Source organism: Erythrolamprus reginae, chromosome 4, assembly GCF_031021105.1.
Source record: "Erythrolamprus reginae isolate rEryReg1 chromosome 4, rEryReg1.hap1, whole genome shotgun sequence".
Lineage (NCBI taxonomy): Eukaryota > Metazoa > Chordata > Lepidosauria > Squamata > Dipsadidae > Erythrolamprus > Erythrolamprus reginae.
The window spans coordinates 89,792,981-89,812,760 of NC_091953.1; positions in this window are offsets into that span (position 1 = coordinate 89,792,981).

Below are 19,780 nucleotides of genomic sequence, written 5' to 3' on the forward strand. Positions count from 1 at the left end.
CACAAACATAGGTGCTAGTCGTTCCCAGCTCCAGGGGGCAGTGCTCATCTCTGTTTCTAAATCGAAGAGCCAGCGCTGTCTGATGACAATTCCGTGGTCATGTGCCTGGCATGACTAAATGCTGAAGGCACACAAAATGCTATTACCTTTCCACCAAGTTGGGCCCTATTTTTGTACTTGTATTTTTACATGCTTTTGAACTGCTAGGTTGGCAGAAGCTGGAGCAAGTAATGGGAGCTTACTCCATTATGTGGTGTCAGGATTCGAACTGCTGAACTGCCGATCTTTCTGATTGACAAGCTCAGCGTCTTAGCCACTGAGCCACAGTGACTACCTATCATCTATATATAGAATGTAAAATCAATGATGTGGTACTATAGCCAATAGCCTATGTTCAAAGTAAAGATCCAAATGATCAAATAACCAGATGAATCTGGTACATTCTGTAAGAATGATTTGCCAATAGGACAAATCAGGTTTATGTAGTATATGCTTTTTCAATAGCCAGTTTAGTTTGGAAAAAAGGATTGAAAGCTACAACAACCTCCCAATTGATACTGGTAATTTCCTTGATGCTGTGATCTATTGCAACTCTGTTCCAGGAAAGCCAATTGTCTTTCCTTTGTGTACAACATTAAATAATCATGTATGCAGGCACAACATTAAAAAACCCACTCCACTTTCCATAATGCATTTAATAAGTCCTTGTTTTATTTACTAGCACTTTTGAAATACTTAATATTTCAGTGTAGTACATCATAATCTGATATTAATATTAGATTTATATATCCCGCCATTACTTCGTATAAATTAAGGAAGGGTGAATAATGTTTTTGCTTATTTTCAGCATAATAATCATGTCATGGGTTGGGTTGAGAAGAAAGTGATTATCTGAAAGTCAGATGGTCAGATTCCATAACTAAGTGAGAACCAGAATTCATTTACGACTTTATGGTTTCTAGTGAAGGACCAAACTGTCAGTATAGTGTTGAGCAGGGGTAGGCAAAGTTGGCTCATCTATGACTTGTGGACTTCAACTCCCAGAATTTCTGAGCCAATCATGCTAGCTCAGGAATGCTGGGAGTTGAAGTCCACATATAATAGAAGAACTAACTTTGCCTACCCTGGATGTAGAGTAATAAATTATAAAAGATAATATATGTAGTTAAGGTATCAATTGTATAATCTTTAGTGCTCTGTGGGTTTGGCTTGTTTGCAGACATTTTATAACCTGACTACAGAACATCATCATCATAGCATAGTGTAGCATACCATACCATAACATAGCAGACTGGCAGTTCGAAACTCTGTAGATTTTTAAGATAAATATAGATTTTTCCTAGTATCTATTTTTCTTCATTTTTTTTTAAACATCCAAGATACATGTTACCATTTTGTCAATTCCCTGACATAAAAGAGTTTCACTCTCAGTTCGTAGATAGCATATTTGGGCTTTGCTGGCAAAGGGAGGCATACAAATTATTAAGGAGTATAGAAACCATTTTTTCAGTTGAAAGGATGGTCTTTTCACTGCAACCTAGGCAGTGAACTGTTGAGATTAACCAGCAACCAACTTACTGTAAGTGTTCTGGTCCAAATGAGCAGAACATTGAAGACAGCATAACAGAAAAAATGGTGCAGAAAAATGTGCTCTCAGTTCTTTGATTGCAAGGGTGAGATTAACAGTGGTTACATTAACTTTTTCTGCCCTCCAGAAATGGTTGCCTCTCTGTTGTTTGTTTGTCAAATTTGTTATGCTGTCTAACTGTTATCTGTTTTAGTGGCAGGATAACCAATTAATAATAGCTAAACACTGAATTAACTGTAACTATGTTTTAAATTAAAATATTTAATTAGATTTTCAGAATCAAATTCCTTATTCAACCCATGGCCAAAAATAAAATATATTTGTAACCAATGGTAACTCTGAAAGTGTTGAAAATTATCTTCTTCACCTTCTCCAATAGATGATGGTAGTTTTTTGCAATGAAAATCTTAAAGAATGAATCACAGTTTTTTTGTAAAGACTCTCCTGAGATAGCTCAACTTGTGAATGACTACATTGACATGTCCATGTATAGCAGCTCATAAATTTTCTTTAAAATCATGTGAAGGATTAAAAATAGAAAGGTCTTTTGGAATATAAATCAATCTTGTAGCTAAATTCACCTTAACAGCATTTATCTTGTCCTGCATTGTCAAAGGAATTCTAAATTATATCTCTAGATCTTGTTTTAGTTATTCCTCAGACTGGATGGAAATTTAAATTTACCATTTGAAAAAATATTTTAATTTTGCACTGTAGCCTCCTACTTTAGCCATTCTTTAAACTGAATTTTAACATTCCAACAGGGCACCTAGTGGGTTTGCAATGGGGCTAGGTTGATGTCAACCTGGATTCTGGCCAGCGCATGAAGTACGGTAATTGGTGATTCCCCAGTTACTTGCTTTTTCCATTCAGGCAAGGCAAGTCTTCCTGGTTGTGTAGTTCTCCATGACCCTCTTCCTTTCACAGAAGTTTGCATATCAGATACTTTCACACCCACTCCCCACATTCTGTTTGACAAGAACACCCTCCCTCCCTCCCTTCCTTTCTATCCATCATTGCTATGATGCTACAGTAATCAAAGCAAAAGGGAATACATTCCTGTGCAGCACTGTAGGTCTATAGAAACTTTGTGGCAAAAAAGAACTGAAGATTCAGCAAAATAGAAACAAAACATTTTTAATTTGATTAATTCAGTTCGGAAGTATGTGCAGTTTAAAGTTAGAATGTGAAGACAATGGACAAGATGATACATCACTATGCTTGGGCAGAAGCCAGAAAGCTGCCTATTAGCAAATACAAACATTCAGCAGAGCAAAGAACATTTTAAAAGGGTGGGAAAAGCTAAGACGATGAAAATAATCCATCCACAGAAGCCAATCAACAGAGAACATAGCAACCTTAAAAGAAATGGTTGCCTAGTGCAGCAACTAACCTCTGGAAAGAAGTGGACATGCCACATTCTATAGCTAATTGGGTACTATCACTAGATTGGAGTGGAAAGCTTCAGGAAACCTTTTCAGAAAGGCTTAAAATGGTTTTGATTTTAAAAAAACTCCAGCACTTCAAAACATGGGTAGGAAAGTGTATTTGTGATGGACTGAGTGTGAGTAGAAAATGACATCATCATTCCTGTAACTCAAGAAAAGATGAGTGGCCAATCTTGGATCTGTCCTAAATATTTTTATTTTGAAGGAAGCATCACTTCTTTCAAGAGCCATGGTGACACAGTGCTTAGAATGCAGTATGGCAAGTATTCTATCCAGGGCCTACGCAGCTTGAGAACAAAGGAGGAATCCATGCACTGATATTTCAAATCAGTCTTTTTATAAATAAAGTCTCATTTCTACATTCTACATTAATTCATGCATGTGAGTTCAATCTTGGCAGTTTCTCAATAAAAGCCATTAAAAGATAACAATCTCATGGTTAGGCTGCTGCCAAGGATCAAAGCTAATTTGCAAATTCCTTTATGAGATAAGGAGTCTCCAGTTTCACAGACTTATTGTTACAGCTTCCCAGCATCTCAGCAGACAAGGACACTTTTACTCCAAGGAAAATAATAGTTGTCTAGTGTAACCTGGCTGAGACCTCAAACATCATCTGATTCCATTGCAAAATGTTGAAACTCCACTCTGATTTACCCATACGCCACCCTTAAATACCTATAGGAAGTGGTCAACAATTATCTAGAATTACAAACTACAGACTACTTCCTTTCCCCATACAAGTATGTCTTTTTCTTAATCTTCTAAAGCAGGTATCTAGAAAAGGCTCCTGATCTTCCTCTAAGTCAAACTCTACTGTCATTGGCATATCTGCTACCTCTGGTGGTCTTTCAGTTTCATCCAAGCCTATTTCTCCCTCACTCTCACTCTTTGCATCAGTTGGCAACACCACTGGTCAAGGGTTCCAGAATCTATCATCAGAGTTGGACAAGGAGCACTCAAAACACTAAGCTAAGTCTGCTGACCACTGACTGTCAAAAGTTTGGCAGTATGAGTCTCATTAGCTCAAGATTGACTCAGCCTTCCATCCTTGTCAGGTGGGTAAAATGAGGACCCATATTTTTTTAGGGATAATAACATAACTCTCAGGCTCAACCCTGACAAGATGTAGTGGCTGTGGGTTTTGCCTCCCAAGGACAATTCCATCTGTCCGTCCATTACCTTGGGGAGCGTATTGTTGCCCCCCTTGGAGAGGATTTGCAACTTGGGCCTCCTCCTTGATCCACAGCTAACATCTTTCAGCTGTGGCGAGAAGGGCATTTGTACAGGTCCGCCTGGTGCACCAGATGTGGCCCTATTTGGACTGGGAGTCTCTGCTCACAGTCACTCACGCCGTCATCGCCTTGAGGTTCGACTACTGCAACACTCTCTACATGGGGCTACCTTTGAAAAGTGTTCGGAAACTCCAGATTGTGCAGAACGCGGCTGTGAGAGCTATTGTGGGGCTACCTAGCTTTGCCCACATCTCTCCAACACTCCATGGCTTACACTGGCTGCCGATTAGTTTCCGGTCACAATTCAAAGTGTTGGCAATGACCTATAAAACCCTACATGGCATCAGACCAGAATACTTATGGAACTGTCTTCTGCCGCACAAATCCCAGTGACTGATAAGGTCCCACAATGTCGTCTGGCAGGCCCCAGGGGAAGAGCCTTCTCTGTGGCAGCCCAGACCCACGAATCAACTCCCCCCAGAGAATAGAACTGCTCACCCTCTTTGCCATTCATAAATTGCTTAAGACCCACCAATGTCACCAGGCATGGGGGAATTGAGATACCCCCCAGGTGTTTGCATTGTATGATTGTGTTGTATGGTTTTAATGATGGGTTTTAGATGTTTTTAAATATTACATTTGTTATATTGTTATTATTGTTGCTGTGAGCCGCCCCGAGTCTGCGGAGAGGGGCAGCATACAAATCTAATAAAATATTATTATTATTTATTGTAACTCTGTAAACTGCTTGGAGAGGGCTGTAAAGCACTGTGAAGCAGTATATAAGTCTAAGTGCTATTTATGTCACATCTTAAAAATCATAGCACAGTCAGCTCTATGAATATCAAAATCATAAGTCTATGCTCATTTATGACAGCAATAAAGGTTTGATTGATTTTTCAGATTCAACGGCTTGAATTTGATTGGTCTAATTATGAGTAACTAGAAATAAATATTACATATCTAATATGACAGGAATAAGACTATAAATAGAAATTTCTGGTCCATCAACAAAATGAAAGTACCATTTACACAAAACAGGATGTTGTGGTCTACCTTATACATAACAGTGTAACATTTCATTGCAGACTTGGCAGTTTCAGTACATGTTATCATTATGTTCCATTGCAGTGTTTATTGCAAATTATGGCTGGAGATATCAAGAGATATCAGAGAGAAAAAGCCTACCCTCTTGTGGGCAAGGTCTTCAGATAATAAAGCAGGATGAATGTTATACAAACCCATACCTTATGCTGTAAACTAAATGCAAACAATATGAAAATCAGACATATGGGGTAATATAAACAATTTGAAGAGCTAGTGGCCCATGTAGTTGCAGGCAGTCAGGCAACATATAGATAATCTGCCCTTCTGCCATGTCATTAGACACAGAATCATCAAAAGGACTCATTTAGGTCATCAAGTCTACAGGCATAATATTAAAGAATCCCTTGGAAATATTTATATTGCTTCTGTTTTAAGATTTCTAAGTACAAAGAACTGATTATCCCTGTTAATAAATCCCTGCTGTTCTGTTTACAAAAACTCATACTTGTACTGTTCCCAGATCTATTTGACCCAGACTAAAAATTGTTAATTTTAGGTACTTAAATTTGGTCTTTTTGAAAAAAAAAATTCGCTGGGATAATTGTTTTCAATTTATAGATAGTTTAGCCTGCAAACTGTATACAATTTTATTAAATTTGGTGTTGGATTACTAGTTTGAACATTTCTGAACATAATGATATGAAAATTGAACTGAAAAAATTGATGCTTATTTGTTTATTCTCCTCATCTACCAAAAATCTTGGGCCACTGGAGACCTACCAGAAGACTGGAAACAAGCGGACGTAGTTCCCATCCACAAAAAAGGGAAAAAGACGGATCCAAGCAACTACAGACCTATTAGCCTGACTTCAATACCTGGAAAAATACTGGAGAAAATAATAAAAAAACAGCTTTGCCATTACCTGGAAACAAACAAGATAATTTACCCCCGGAGGCGGAGTAACGACGCTGAGACATGTTGTGGATTAAATACGGGTCATTTATTGAATTAACATAAATTTAAATAAATTTAAATACATCAATTTAAATATTTAAATTCAGAACGAACTAAGGACCTGCAGAGGCCAAAACTAACGGGGCGGAAATTCCTACCAGAAAATTCCTTGGCAACATTGGGCAAAATCTCCTGCTGAACCAGCTGAAGGTAACCACCTTCACCTGGATCCAAGCCATGCCCCTTCGCGTGTGGGAGGAGTTCACCCTCCAATCCCCGTGGGAAATTGGATCCGGTGATTCCCATGGACATCCTCTCTCCAATCCCCGACGTTGCTCCAACCTCTAGTTCCTGGAGAGAGGCGGTCCATCACCCTTTGAAGGATGCCCAAAGGAGCATGCGCAGTTGCTTCTAAATGCCCATTTCCGCCCCTAACCTGCCACGGAGGGGGGTCAGATCTCAATCTTGGCCCCCCGACCCCCACCCAGCCTCCTAAACCAAATCCTGGAGGCACCTCTGCAGGTCCGACAGGAAAATGGTGTTGCCCTCATCTGAGAGGCGAACGCCATCGGCCCGGTAAAGCCGGGGCTTTCCAAATTTTATCAAGGGATGCTTCACTATACACCCCACCAACTCCCTAACAACCTTCGCAATGGCCTGGCTGACCCTTAACCTGGCCTTGTTAAAGGCGTCATGGGATGCAGCATTCCGCCAGCCGAGTCTGGGGGAAACTCAGACCACATGATACGTGTGTCTGGATACGCAGCGGTGATGGCCCCAGGTCATCGCGGACTTGGATTCTCACTGCCAAGCCCTCGGAACACCGAGGTCGTTGCCCCCAAGGTGGATCACCAACAACTCGGGGGCTCTCTCGGACCGGCCAAAAACCAGGGGGGTAGCCCCTCCCAACGCACCCCCCTGCGGCCCACAGAAGACATCCTCATGATGTGGCAGTCTGCTAAAACAGCAGTTGCAGCCGCAGTAGCGGTGCCTTCACAGAAAGACCTGGGCCATAACATGCTCTAGGTGCCACCCACTGTCCACTAAATTTCATTTTCTAACCAAGACCGTCAACTCTGTAGAATCACGGACAGAACCTGTTCTCCACCTACCCTAGCCGCTATTCCCATCCCCTCTAGAGTCAACCCGACTGTCATAACCAACGTACAGCCGTGCCTACAGTTCTAAGGGATCTAATAGCCTAATGCTATGCTGGAGATACATCCAAGCCCAATGCTTGGGACAGAGTTGGACACCGGTCCTGGGCTCGACAACCACTGCCAAACCCCACCAAACATTCCCAAGTCATTGCCACTTGGCAAAACCCATACAGGGAAAAAACAGACAAGACCCTCCTCGGTCTTCAGGACACCAGCGTATTCCGGCCCGTGTCAAAACAAACAGTGCTGACTACTGCATCAGCGAACTGGGCGGCACCACAGGGATAACCGCCCCAGCAGGTTAGAAGAAGCCCCTCAGTCACAGCATCTCGGCAAGCTGGGTGAATGGCTGCCGTCCCTGATCCGCTGCGATCCATCCCGACTGCGGAGCTCCCGGGGCTTCTCGCCTCCGCCACCTAAACGAAAAAATAGGTAGAAAGGGGGGGAGCAGGTAAAAACTCATATGCGCTGTGGATACACAGCCAGACCATCTCCCCCCCAGCCCTAAAAGTACTGAATCATTGCCCTTTGGCAAGACCCACGTCAGAGAAACACATCCAGACCTATGAATCGTTAGGGGCACAACACGCCCTGGCCTGTGCCAAAACCATTAGTGCTGATACCACGTCAGCGAACTGAGCGGCACCGAGGGGGATAACTGTCCCTGCCAGGGTTGGAGAAGCCCCTGATCCCAGCATCTTGGGCCAGCGGGGGGGGAACCCTGTCCACTTGCCTAATACCTGCTAGCATCCAAACCCACCCGGGTTTACAAAGCCCCTTGGCGCCTGGGCTCATGAAGAACCCGGCACAATGAAACTGCCCTTAATGTAATTATACCCCCATGGTAGCAGAAATCCCCTTAAAAGGAGGAAGACAACGACTTCCCCTGTCATTATCCGGTCCGGATCCCCGGCTATTAAGCCCGGGAGTCCAAATCTACTCTGGCCAGAAGGTTTAGTTATAGAACGTTGCCTGGATTAATGACTGAGCCGGTAGCAGCAGCTCGCATAAGGGGCAAAATGGCCAGGGGCTAAGCCCCGAATTATTATTAACTAACAGCTCTGCCAATTCCTATTCTTCTAACTGTGTGGGTGATCGTCTGCCAACAGACACCTCCATGGCTATAAGACTGAAGATTTATGGCAGCCGTAGACAATGGTCCTTTCAGTCTTACCCCTTTCCCTGCACTGGGAGGGTTCTGGACGCTGTCACTCCTCGTTGACGTGCTACACCCCTCCTGCCCCCCTACCACTTAAGCTTCTAGTTGCCAACTAGTGGGGGGAGGGTATAAATTCGATACCGCACCTGTTACACTGCATAGGATTGGGAAAACTTAGCTTCCACCCTATAATCCTTGTACAGAAAACCCAATGGGTGTACCATTACCCCCGTATCACCCATCAGAAACCGTAGAGTGACTGATGCAAAACCAATAGGGAGGCCTGAGGAGATGACCCATAAAGAGTACCTTGGGCCAATTCTGCCAATCTCGGTCAGCCATACCTCACCAGGGCGGGGCTTGGCCATTGCATGGCCAGTGGGAAGTATGACTTCCGAAACACAGATCCTCAGATATACGACCCGCCCAAATCTCGGACGGCCTGAAGTAAAAACACAGGAATGGCTACATGCCAAACCTCTTACAATAAGGTCACCTGTGGCATTACCGATAAAAGGTACTCAGTGCAGGACAGCAGCAAGGACCAGGCATCCTGCCTGGTTACCTTACCATCGTGCTGGTCTTACCCACAGGCAGAGCGACTCCGGTCCTCTCCGCCACGATCCACTCTCGCCTTCACTGCTGATGGAACCGGCGGAGGAAAGGGGGATGGGAAAGTCACGGTGCTGCAGGAAAACTCAAAAAACAGTTACGATTAGTACCCAATCGGTAAGATGCAGCTCTGATTATACCCTGGTAACTTCGACCCCCAATGGAGCACCGCCGATGGAACGGTCAAAAATTGCTCTTCCAACCAATAACGGCACCATCTTATGAAATGGGCCGAGAATGAAATGAGGAACTGAAGGATCACTGCCCTCCCCCAGGAAGGATGTTATGGTTCAGGCCCCTGCGTCCTCCATGCGAAAGCCCAGGTGGAAAATCCCATCCATACCAGGTAAGAGGAACAATTACATTGTACCCAAATGTGCATTGGCCCCTATGTGCAGTTGCCACTGAAAACATGGATGCCCTTAAGGCTTAGCAGTTCCTCCAGTTAGGCACTGCGCAGTCGCTATACCCTGGAGGTATGGGCCAGAACGGTGGACAGGCTCCATCCCGTTTTGGCGGTGCCCTGCCACCTCCCATGTGGCCCTGACCATACCCGTACACAACTGTATGTGCATGCCCATGAAAAGAACCAGGCTGTCACCAGCATAATTGTGTTTATGTATCGTGTGATGCATGGCTCGCACACATGGCAAGCTATCCCTAATGAATGCACCCGTGTACAAGCTACGCATATATATGCATGCCTATATATGCTGAATTAAGTCTAGGGTCCCATAGTATAATTAATATAATTAGACCTTACCATTGGAATCAATAGGGACAATTAATTAAATCCCTCCAAATCAACTATATGTACAATATAAATAATGTATAAGGATAATCCACATCGCCATTAAGTTATGAATAACTCATATGTAAAAGCATGCCCAGGGCCTTGAAGACAACTAACAGTTAGCATTAGCCCTGAAAGGCCTCTAAGCCCCAGAATGGGAAGGCCCCGAGGCATGCGGATCATGGGAGGGGAGCTATAGACCACCTAATTGTGTTGGTTAATATAACGGGGGAGAAACCTTCTTGAGGACTGGCCCGTTACAGCAAACTTTGGCCGTCCACTGATGCCATCCGCGTGCCCCACCCCCACAAGGCCATAAATGGCCCCATTTAAGGGAAAGCTAGTGTTTCGATGTGCGCCCTGTGTGTTTGATTACAGGATAACGAAATCACTAGCGATCCCACGAGAAAAGTTATAAAAGTAGGGCCACGGAATACATTGCCGGCGCGGGGTGGGAGAGAACCGCGGATTCAAACATGGGGACCTCTGCATTATAAAGCAGAGGCCTTGGACTACTGGTGTGGGCAAGGAGGGGATACCCCCTCGCCGTTGCCACCTCCTCCTCGGCGTTCCTCGAGGGGAGCGGAGATGCTCTGTTGCAATCGGTCGGCTGTTCCAGACCGACCGATGCCGGCAATTCCGAGCAGGGCATTTGTGCGTTAATGTGACGTGTGCCGGAGCTGGGTCGGACTTGGAACCGCCAGCTGCCAGGCGCGACCCAAACCAGGCCGCGCCACGTGGAGGAGCCCACAGCTCAGCGAACGCATGTTCGCTTTCAGGAAGGCCGAGGGCGAGGGGGAGGTCCTGCCTGAATCGCCCTTAAATAGGGCAGCTCAGGACCTCCCCCAACCAACAGGCAGCGCGCTACCTTGGCGCGCTGCCAAAAGCCGAACTTCCGGGTTCCAAAGGAACCCGGAAGTCCAGAGCTCGAAAGAGCTGCCGGCAGCGTCTCCCCGGCCCTGCAGGTAATTTCGGCCGTCGGTTTTTAAGCCGTCGGCCGTGCATATCCAACAGCCAATACGGGTTTGTCAGAAACAAATCATGTCAAACCAATCTCGTATCCTTTTTCAACACCATAACCAAATCAGTAGACCAGCGCAACACGGTGGACCTCATATACTTAGACTTCAGAAAAGCTTTCGACAAAGTCGACCACTATCTCCTAATCAACAAATTAGAAAAAAGCGGAGTAGACTACAACACATGCAGATGGATCAATAGCTGGCTGACCAACCGCACCCAATGAGTTGTCCTCAGCTGTTCCAAATCCACATGGAAGAACGTAGGCAGTGGGGTACCACAGGGTTCAGTCCTGGGCCCTGTGCTCTTCAACATTTTCATCAACGACTTGGACGAGGGAATAGAAGGGCAACTGATCAAATTTGCAGACGACACCAAGCTGCCGGGGGTAGCCAATACCCTAGAAGACAGGCTCAAATTACAGAAAGATCTAGACAGACTAACACAGTGGGCCCACACCAACAAAATGATGTTTAACATCGACAAGAGCAAAGTCCTTCATCTAGGCATAAAAAATCCTGGACACACATTCAACCTGGGAGAAACCCCTCTTAGCAGATGTGACTGCGAAAGAGACCTTGGTGGACAATCAACTAAACATGAGCCAATAATGTGCAGCAGCAGCTAAAAAAGCCAACACAATCCTAAGCTGCATCAACAGGGGAATATACTCCAAGACCAGGGAAGTCTTAATACCACTCTACTACGCCCTGGTCTGACCACACCTGGAGTACTTTATTCAGTTCTGGTCACCACACTTCAAAAGAAACATTGAAACTCTGGAGAAGATGCAAAAAAGAGCAACCAAGATGATTAAGGGATTGGAAACAAAGACTTAACAAAGAGAGACTGAGGGAACTGGGCATGGATAGCCTAGAGAAAAGGAGGGCCAGAGCGGACATGATAGCAGTCTACAAGTATACAAGGGGATGTCACAGAGAGGAGGGGATCACTTTATTTTTCATGGCACCAGAGGGCCGGACAAGGAACAATGGCTGGAAGCTGACCAAGGAGAGATTCAACATGGAGCTAAGGAGGAACTTCCTGATGGTCAGAGCAATCAACCAAATAATAAAATAAATAAAATAAATAAAATAAATAAAATAAATAAAATAAATAAAATAAATAAAATAAATAATAAAATAAATAAAATAAATAAAATAAAATAAATAAATAAATAAATAAATAAATAAATAAATAAATAAATAAATAAATAAATAAATAAATAAATAAATAAATAAATAAATAAATAAATAAATAAATAAATAAATAAATAAACCCCCCCCCGTTTTTTTCAAGTACTTCACTTTACATTTTTAAAGGCTCCTAATTCCAAATATTTTCAATAACTTTGGCATTGATATACTAAAATGAACATTCCTGATCACAACCAAATGAAAATTGAACTGAAAAAAAATTGATGCTTATTTGCTTATTATGCTCTGGAAAGCCCCCCACCAGCCTGTGTGCAATTTTTTCACTTTATATATAAATTATGCTTGTGAATTCAAAATTACATACTTGTTTTTAGTAAAATGGATTTCTTTCATAAAATTAGTTGTCTGGCTATCAAGTACTTGCTTTTCAAAAGGATATTCCCAATATTTTTAGCTAAATCTATGTAAAAAGTGAAAATAATGGCACACAACAAGGCCGAGGGGTGGTGGCCCTTTTTCTGAGCAAAATAAACAAATAAGCATCATTTTTTTCAGTTCATTTCTATTTTTCTTATTATCAGGAATGTTCAATTTATTATATCAATACCAAAGGGGGAATTTTTTTTGAGATTTGGAGCCTAAAAAAATAAAAACTGAAAAGAATTCTCAAAATCAAGGGGGGGGGGCCTTTCTGAGCAAAATAAACAAATAAGCATCTATTTTTTTCAGTTCAATTTTCATATCATTATGTTCAGAAATGTTCAAACTACTTTCCCAGTGAAAATACTTTTCAAAAACATTGGAACTGGCAGGCAAAAAAAAAAGTAAAGTGTCAATGATTGCACATAGCCGAAATGTGGTTGGGGCTTTCTGAGTGAAATAAAAATATAAGCACCAATTAGAAATCTTTGGGAATATTTTTCTGATGATTAGCAATGTTCAATTTAATAAATCAATACCTAGGGTATTAAAAATATTTCGGATTTGGAGCCTTAAAAAATGTAAAGTGAAACTGATTACACACAGCCGGGGGGGGGGGGAGGCTATTTCTCAGCAAAAACAAATACCGTAAGCATCAATTTTTTTCAGTTCAATTTTCATATCATTATGTTAAGAAATGTTCAAACTAGTAATTCAATGCAAAACATTTTAATAATATTTTGATTTTGGGGCCTGAAATATTCATGTTAAATTGAAAAAATTGCACACAGCAGGGGGGGGGGATTTTCTGAGCATAATAAACAAATAAGCATCTATTTTTTCACTTCAATTTTCATATCATTATGTTCAGAAAAGTTCACATTATTATCCCAGTGAAAAGAGCTTTTAAAAAGTTGGAACTGGCAGCCTAAAAAAAAATTAAAGTGAAAATGATTGCACACAGCCAGGTGGGGGGAGGCCTTATTTCTGAGCAAAACCCCCCAATAAGCATCATTTTTTTCATTTCATTTCTATTTTTCTTATGATCAGGGATGTTCAAACTAGTAATCCCACACCAAATTTAGTAAAATTGTACACAGTTTGCAGGCTAAACTATCTATAAATTGAAAACAAAATTCATAAAAATGGGCAAACAGGCAAATTAAATATATAAGCATTAATTTCTTCATTTCAATTTTCATTTCACTGTGTACAGAAATGTGCAAGCTAGTTTCCCAGTGAATTTTTTTTTCAAAAAGACCAAATTTAAGTACCTAAAATAAACCATTTTCGGTCCGGGTCATATTGACCCGGGAACAGAACAAGTGTGAGTTTTTTTGTCCAGCAAAACCTAAGACCCCCACCCCCCAAAAAATTCTCATAGAAAGAACCCCTAAAATGATGCAAAGTCATGAAATTTGAAGTTTCAAGCATGCAGGGAAAATTTTTTACAGGGTCTCAAACGTCGTTTCGGGTTAAATAGACCCGAACAGAACAGCAAAGTTTTGATTCTGCTGTCCAACAAATGTTTTTTCCTAATATTAAAGTGATTACTTGAAGATTGGTACTTTGGAACAATATATTTCGGAAGGTTTTTATCTACATTTCATCTCTTTGTTTCTTTCGCTGTCAAACTGATGTTATTTCCAATTGTGACTTAGAAGTAATAGTATTCTTTCTAGGAATGGGTTTGTTTGCTGTTATCTAGTGATTTTTCTCCCACCTTGTTTTTTCTTTCCTGGATGAAGAAATGAACAAACGTTGAAAAATTCATGTTAAAATATGATTGCGAGAAATTTCTTGACTACTTGACAACAGTAAAACTCATTAGGTTACAGTTTCTAGTCTTTTACTTGTTAAAATAAACAGATTGCAGCAATCCTAGACATGTCTGAAAAACCAGACATTAAAAAAATAGACAGAGATGGTTAAGAATTCAGTATTCAGTATCAATTTATATTTCTTCCGCTATCAATAAACTCATCTTCCTTTTATCCTTAAGAAGAAATATGGCAATGTGGTAACTATACTTAAAAGGATTTATGTGTTTCAAGGGCATGCAAAATGGGAAAAGGGTATAATGTCCTTGGGTACTCTCCATTAATACCTTTTGTCAGGAACAGAGGAATGGGGGCCATATGAAGTTGCAACATAATCAGCTTCCATTCTGTCGATATCAAAACCTCATAATAAGACCATACAAAGATAGCTATGTAATTAGTTTTTACATTTTGCAAAGATAAACAGTAAACTGTGTTTGCTCAAATATGCTAATGAAATGTAGCAATTAATTTAAAGACTGTTGATGATTTGAAAGATATGAAAGAAGCCATTCTGTTATTAAATAAATGTCTTGGACTAGAATTCATCTCAAACCCCAAAGCTAGCCCAGATTGTTTTTCACCTTCCCAAGGACGAATGGTTGGCTTTCATTTGCCTATTCTTAATTTTAAATGTTTTGCAAGTTCCATGACCAATATTTAGTAGAGCATTCCTTGTTATGCAAACAAAGCTTCAAGATTCAAAAACAATTTTTTAAAAACCCAGAAAATAGCGCCAGCGACTTACCACCGGCAGCGTTTGTCGGAGGGTCGGGGGAGACACCGGACTCCCCATGGCGGCTGCCATTTTGTTTTTGGCCGAAATCTCGCGAGGTGAGATTTCGGCCGAGAGTCAGGCCTACATAGCCTGACATCCTGCGTGGTCCGGGCGGGGCTTGCTGGCCCTATTTAAGGGCTTGCAGGCCCTGGGCCAAGCCTGTTCGCCCGGACTCGCAGCCTGAGCAGACACGGTCGGGTGTCTGCTCGCGGCCGCCATTTTGGGCGGCCTCGTGGCGCGACGAACATTTTGGAGCCTCATCGGAGGCCTTTGATGTTGCGGTAGCTGCTTGGGGGTCCGGCGGAAAGGCCACCCCTCTCGGGCAAAAGCGACTTTTCTGCCTCATCGGAGGCCGGCAGTTTGGGCTGCAGCGGCAGTTTGTTTCCCTCGGGAACGGGGGGGGGGGAATTGCTAGGGCTCCTGGTGGGGGGCGATTGTTTCCCCTTTACAAGGTTGCAGCCCCACTGATACTTCATGCCTTCTTAGGCAATATTCTTCATTTTGGGGCCGGGGCCTTTTTGGCTCTGGCTCTTCATTAAAAAAAAAAAAAAGACGCACACATATTAATCAAGCATTCATTAATTTGCAACTCGATAAAGTTGAAACATTGCAGTTTTGATATTTGGTGGTGACATTGTGCCGTTGGTCGGTTTGGGCTCCCCTTTGACAGGTGGCAGCCCCACTGCTAATTCATGCCTTCCTCGGCAGTGTTCTTCATTTTCTTGGGGCCGGGGCCTTTTTGGATCTGGCTCCTGGGTTTAAGACAGACACACTCGTATTAATCATGCATACATTAATTTGCACCTTGATAAGGTTAACACATCAAGGTTTTAATATTAGTGGTGACTGGTACAGAGGGTGGCGTTGGTCAGTTTGGGCTCCCCTTTGTCAGGTAACGGCCCTACTGCTAATGCATGCCTTCCTAGGCAGTGTTCTTCATTTTATTGGGGCCGGGGCCTTTTTGGCTCTGGCTCCTGGTTTAAGAAAGACACACGTATTAATCACATATACATTACTTTGCACCTTGATAAGGTTAAAACATCGAAGTTTTAATTTTAGTAGTGACATTAGTACAGAGGGGGGCGTTGGTCAGTTTGGGCTTCCCTTTGACATGTAGCAAGGGGTGCGGCTAAGGGGGCCTCTCCGCCATGTCGGGGTTTTGCTGCAAAGGGGGTTTGTTTTTGCCCCTTTGGTGAATTCCGGCATGCGTGTGGGACAACCCTCCTCCTGCTGGGGGAAAAGGGGGCCCAGCCCAATTAATCTTTTTGTCTTAAGGGTTGGTTTTAAAAACTACCATCCTCGCTCGAGAGCTGATGCTCTCCTGCAAGGATTCTTTGTGGGATTTGGGATTCCTTGTATGGGGGTTAGGAAAGGGGGCCCAGCCCAATTAATCTTTTTGTCTTAAGGGTTGGTTTTAAAAACTACCACCCTCGCTCGAGAGCTGATGCTCTCCTGCAAGGATTCTTTGTGGGATTTGGGATCCCTTGTATGGGGGTTAGGAAAGGGGGCCCAGCCCAATTAATCTTTTTGTCTTAAGGGTTGGTTTTAAAAACTACCACCCTCACTCGAGAGCTGATGCTCTCCTGCAAGGATTCTTTGTGGGATTTGGGATCCCTTGTATGGGGGTTAGGAAAGCCTTCGTGTCTGACAACCTTGGTCGGTTGTGGGACACGAAGACATGGTTAGGGTGAATATAATAAGGAGGTGGCCGAGGGCAGGGTCCTAGGGCCTTTCCCGGAGCCGCCCTCCCAACTCTATGGTGTCCAACCTAGGTGTGATCCCCGAAAAAGGCGAGTGGTGAATTTAGTGATTCACCATTTGTCTTTTCCAAAAGGGGAGTCAGTGAATGTTTTTATTCCTGGCAAACTTTGTTCAGTCCGGTACGCATCCTTGGATGCGGCCATGGCCATGGTTAGGAGGCATGGGGTTGGAGCCCTTAGGGGTAAATGCGACATTAAGTCGGCATTCCGGCTCCTCCCCATTCACCCATCCGACTTCGGGCTCTTGGGCTCCCACTTTGAAGGTGGTTTCTATGTGAACAGGGCTTTACCCATGGGTTGCTCTGTCTCATGCTCTCTTTTTGGGAGCTTTAGCACCTTCTTGGAGTGGGCGCTCAGGAGGCGCAGTGGTCTGGGCTCGGTCGTTCACTACCTTGATGGATTCTTGATGGCGGGGCCTGCACGTTCAGAGCAATGCTTTGCTCTAATGCGGGACTTCGAAGACCTTTGTGCTCTGTTGGGGGTGCCTTTAGCCTCTGAGGGGACCGAGGGCCCCGCCACCAAGATTACCTTCCTCGGTATTGAATTGGACTCAGAGGTGCAACTTTCTAGATTGCCCCTGGACAAGTTGACTAAAATCAGGGATAACCTTGGTACGGTTCTGGGCTGCAGGAAGGTCACTCTTCGGCAGCTCCAGGAACTAGCTGTGATACTTAATTTTGCCCGCCGGGTCGTGGTGCCGGGCAGGGTTTTTTCTAGGAGGTTATATACTGCGATGAAGGGGCTCCGTTTGCCCCATCATCGTACCCGCTTATGTGCAGGGGTCAGGGCTGACCTCTGCGTGTGGCGGGAGTTCTTAGGACGTTTTAATGGGTTGTCTTTTTGGAGGCACGAGCTTCTTTTGGAAGCTGAATTGCAGTTGTGTTCTGATGCTGCAAGGACTTGTGGCTTTGGGGTTGTGTTAGGTGACCAGTGTTGCTGGTCTGCGTGGCCTCCAGAATGGAGGGCCTCTTCATTGGTTAAGGATTTGACCTTTTTGGGAGCTCTTCCCCTTGATAGTGGCCCTAGAGCTTTGGGGTGAGCAGTTTAGGGGCAAGACTGTGCATTTTGGTGTGACAGCCTAGTGGTTGTCCACGTTGTGAACGCCCTGTCCTCTAAGAGTGACAGGGTCATGCGGCTTGTCCGCCATTTTGTGCACAGGTCCTTGTCCCTGAACACATTGTTTTTGGCAAGCATGTCCCCGGGTTAGATAACGGGGTTGCTGACGCCTTGTCCCGTGGTCAGTTGTCCCGGTTTCGGACCCTGGCCCCGTGGGCACGTGTGTTGTCAGAGGTTTTTTCCTGTCCACCTTTGGAGCCTGGGTGGGCTCCTGGGCAGTGGAGAGTAGAGGCTTGCTGGGCTACGGCACTCTCGGGAGTGTCTGGCACTCTGGGGGGCTTAGCAGCAGGCAGGTGAAGAGTTTGGGGATTGCAGGCAGTATACGGGTTACCCCTATAGCTGGCCTGCCCCAGTTGTGTACCTGGCCATATTTGTGTCCAGCTTAGGCAGCGTGGCCTTTCAGTTAGGACTATTAGGTCCAGGTTGGCCGGCGTCGCCTTTTGTCTAAGGCGGGGGTGGGGTTATTGATTTACGGTGACTTCCGCATTGTGATGGTGCCGGAAGGTTGTGCCAGGGCCTTTTCGCAGGCCGTCAGGTCATTTTGTGCCGTCCATCTCATTACCTCAGTTAGGTGGGTGCTAGTATGTAGGGTTTGGCCAGGCCAAGTATGGATCCCGCCATTAGGGACCGCTCGTTCTCGAGAGGCGCTGCCACTAGTGCGGTAACGGCGTTCTCGATACGGAGGATTCGGGGAAGTCGACTGCTGGCGGTCAACGGCCTGTTTTAGGGTACGAACGGCCTGTTGAGGGTCCGGGGTAAGATCTTAGGCCAGGTTCCCCTTTGGTCCCCTTCTATTCAACCCCGCCAGGACGCGACCGACGGTGTTGCTTTGGGTCATGAGCACTCCGAGACCACTTAGCAACAAGGTACCGTCGGGGGGGGGGACCCTGCCATCGTGGCGGCTGGGTCCTTGTTGTCTGATGGGGGAGACGGGGTGTGCGGTGGGACGGGTGTTTCTACCGCTATTGCTGGGAGGGCGGCATCCCATTGCTGCGCCCAGGTGGTCCTGGGAGGGCGGCATCCCATTGCTGCGCCCAGGCGGTGCTGGGAGGGCGGCATCCCATTGCTGCGCCCAGTCGCTGCCAGGGGCGGCACCCCATTGCTGCGCTCAGAGGTGTGCTGGGAGAGCGGCATCCCATTGCTGCACCCAGTTGGGGCTGGGAGGGCGGCATCCCATTGCTGCGCCCAGTCGGTGCCAGGGGCGGCATCCCATTGCTGCGCCGGGATGTGTGCTGGGAGGGCGGCATCCCATTGCTGCGCCCCGTTGGTGCTGGGAGGGCGGCATCCCATTGCTGCGCCCAGTTGGTGCCGGGGGCGGCATCCCATTGCTGCGCCTGGATGTGTGCTGGGAGGGTGGCATCCCATTGCTGCACCCAGTTGGTGCTGGGAGGGCGGCATCCCATTGCTGCGCCCAGTTGGTGCCGGGGGCGGCATCCCATTGCTGCGCCTGGATGTGTGCTGGGAGGGCTGCATCCCATTGCTGCGCCCAGTTGGTGCTGGGAGGGCGGCATCCCATTGCTGCGCCCAGTTGGTACTGGGAGGGCTGCCTCCCATTGCGGCGCCCAGGTGGTGGGTCTTGCACCTCGGTGGCAAGGACCTGTGTGGGCCTGGGGGTCTACTTTAGATCTGCCAGGCTCGCGACGCCTGCGGTGGCTTCGCACTGTGCGGCCCTCCATGCAAGTGGTGTGGTCGAGATCCTCCCGGGGATCGCTTGG